The sequence below is a fragment of the Asterias rubens genome, chromosome 11 (assembly GCF_902459465.1).
Source record: "Asterias rubens chromosome 11, eAstRub1.3, whole genome shotgun sequence".
Taxonomy (NCBI): domain Eukaryota; kingdom Metazoa; phylum Echinodermata; class Asteroidea; order Forcipulatida; family Asteriidae; genus Asterias; species Asterias rubens.
In genome coordinates, this window is record NC_047072.1 from 6,669,485 (window position 1) to 6,672,909 (window position 3,425).

The following is a 3,425-nucleotide window of genomic DNA, read 5'->3' on the forward strand; positions in this document are numbered from 1 at the left end:
GCCCCGTCGCCAGCACTAAAACTATCTCGCATGAGCGCGTCACAAGGAGGCGAGATGATGAGACGCAATTATCCATTTCTCCCACTAGCCCTCTTAACAATCCCCTGGAGTCTTAACGTATCAACGAGAACACGATGACGCTCCTTATACCTATCATCATGTATAAGTCATATACAGCCTGCATGTAACCGTCTGGCCTAGCTCTACTTAAAGTAAACTCTCTCCTCCCAAGGATGGGGGAATAAAGACGTTAGTCGTCACTTGCAATGTGCCTTGCCTGCGTTTTGCCTTCATGTCTTCTGTGATTGATCCATTTAACTGAAGGAATAATCAGTGTACTCGGCTTGATGGGAGGTTATCAAAGTGTGCATGACTGCTTTCAGGGACCGCCAGTGGGGTAACTGGAACGCTCCCTGTTTGATTTGGAAGACAAAACCAAAGAGGAGTCCGAAAAGCGCATAAAAGAGGACCAGACGTCGATTTCACCAAACTCTTCACAGGAAAAAGGGTGTTTGTGAAGTTTATGTCTGTGATATACTTCACCGGCTTCCAATATGAAAGTACATTCTGTCAGGTAGTGGGGTTGTTGCAGACTTTTGTATCAGAACCATATAATACTTCCAAAGCTGTTTGCTTCCTTAAGAAACATATTTTTAATATCAGATACGGATGTATTTTTCGTTCAACTGTGGATCTGCCAGGACAACATACGTTTATGATATGCGAGGGTAGAGGTTGATATTAAAAAAAAAAAAAACATTTGAAGAGCCACGGCAGCTCGGGATGTATATACTCCCAGTGAGCTGAGAAAGATTACAGGAGTGTTATTGGCCCAATTACAAGGGCACTAATAAAGCGCATTGAAACAGTTATTGTACAATGCGCTATATGAGGACTTATTGTTGTCATTATTTCTTGTCATATAGTATACCGTGATAGCAATTTGTACTTAGAAAACATGTTCTAACCAACGAGTAATTTGAGGATTGTTTAAAGCACGACCTTCGAGATGACAGTTGAACCTGTTAATAGATCAACAATTTTGTCTGCATCTGCGGGACAGGATTTCTGGGGAGTCAGTTTACTAGCAGGGAAGTTATTGAAAGCACAAAGTGCGCGTTACTGGAATATCCTGAGCGTGGAATGGAATTTCCATCCATGTTACATCGCTTAATGGATTGTGACTGCAGATGTCATCGGCAGCTGCATGTTAGAGTGTATGAGAAGGGTCATCAAGACTAGCAAACTGTTCGCATATAAATAGAGAGTTTTTTGAAAATGTCTCTGACCGTTTATTCATCAATAAACACACGTCTATTTTGAAAGGCTTTTGACGCATTTCATAAGGCATAAAAAAAAAGCGGTCAAAGAGAAATTCAAATAATATTGACTACATATACAAAATATAACACAAAGAAAAACGCAAACGGTGTGTAAGTTGTGTTTTTACAGTTGATAAACAAACGTTAGTGAGTGCCACGAGCATGCCAGATAACTAATCAACACCTAGGCATATTATAAACGGTAATGACGACAAGAGAAGACAACACTAGCCCTCCTATGAATATAATATGAAATTGAGGGGAAATGTTTATTTTTGTTGTACAGGGATGATGATGGCATGATGCATACGCGTTTGTGCGTCTTTGTACTGCACAGCATGTGTGCCAATACATGTACTCATGTGCGAATGTAATTAGCATATTTCATAAAAAAGGCTTGGTGTAATCTTTTTGACACAGGTAGATAAATCATGAGGTTCCAATTGTTAACCTGGAATGTTGTTAAAGGGATGCTGCAGTGAATACAATTAAAACAGTTAATTTTGCTGTCATTTATTTCTGATATATGTATTAAACACCAATAAAATGTGTTTTGTTTATTCCCGACATATCTGACTTGCGTAATTAGCGAATAAGTCATGCCCCCCCCCTTTGTGGATTGTTACCGCCCCCTACCATCGACGTCACGTCGGGAATTCAAACATAATCGTCGGCAAAAAGAGTCTGGTCCATAACTACACGCGCCTAGGTACCAGGCCACACAGTACACACGTCTCTATATACACACAGCCAGGGGGCCCGACGGCTCGGGTTACCGACATGACGTCACGTTTATGCAAAGGAAGGCTCCCTTTAAGGGGCGGGGTGGGTTCCCCTAATCTCTTGAAAACCATTTTTACATAAAGACAAAATTTGTACAGTTTTACATTGTATAAAAATCCCACCACCATACTTCGAGTAAGACTAGGCAGCTGAACAATTGACATGGGAAGAAGGCTTCATCTTTTGTTTTTTTACCAATACATCGATGTGTGTTAGCACTGTATACTCAGTACTTTCCCGAGTCCTGTGAAAAAAATATCACAGGCATGTTACTCGGGTGGGATTCGAACCCACGACCCGTGCAATTGTAGAGCAGTGTCTTACCAACTAGACTACCGAGGTTGCCTCGGTGTATCAGTAAAAAAAAAAATAATAATAATAATATTCTTTATCCCCGATGCAAATTTAACATCTCTTAAAAGGCTTCATCGTTTTTAGTCTAGAAGAATCAATCAACCAATGAACATTTATTGTTTCGTGTCGACAATACTAATTTTAGCATACACTAGAAAAGAAAGAAGCATTGGCAATGAAAGAAAGAGAGGCTTGGGGTCCCTAATGTTTAAAGACAGTGGACACTATTGGTAATTGTCAAATACCAGTCTTCTCACTTGGTGTATCTCAACATAACATAAAATAACAAACCTGTGCAAATTTGAGCTCAATCGGTGGTCGAAGTTGCGAGATAATAATGAAATAAAAAACACCCTTGTCACACGAAGTTTGTGTTTTTAGATGGTTGATTTCGAGACCTCAAATTCTTAACTTCAGGTCTCGAAATCAATTTCGTGGAAAAATAGTTCTTTCTCGAAAACTATGGCACTTCAGAGGGAGCCGTTTCTCACAATGTTTTATACTATCAACCTCTCCCCATTACTCATTACCAAGTAAAGTTTTATGCTAATAATTATTTTGAGTAATTACCAATAGTGTCCACTGCCTTTAACGTGGCAACTTAAAAGCATAATCCACATGTTGTATTCCCCTCTATGGTGGGAGCTGTCATCAGAGGCCAAAATTCATACCGTCCACCAACCTGATCCTGTCATTTACTTCTTTCTCTTAAAACCCACAACGTATCGCATGCCTTTAAAGGGGGGAATTGAATAAACATTTTATGCACCGGAAATGAACGAGAGGGGAAACTGAAGAGAGTTTCCCCTCCACAACTTCGGCTGCGGATGATTTGCATTCAGAGTCCTCGGTGAGATTCCTGACTGTTTAACTCTCAGAACCATCTTCGGTTCGATTGAAGAGTGTTGAGTTTCGACGATTTGCACTTGACCTTTAACGTCCCCCACTTTTGCTCATGTGTGATTT

At 40.2% G+C, this 3,425-nt stretch overlaps 1 non-coding gene across 1 annotated transcript; it reads right to left on the reverse strand.

The window, feature by feature from the left end:
• Positions 1-2,374: 2,374 nt before the first annotated feature.
• Trnac-aca lies at positions 2,375-2,447 on the reverse strand. The gene has a single exon. It is a non-coding gene; the product is annotated as a tRNA-Cys (tRNA).
• Between the last annotated feature and the right edge of the window lie 978 nt (positions 2,448-3,425).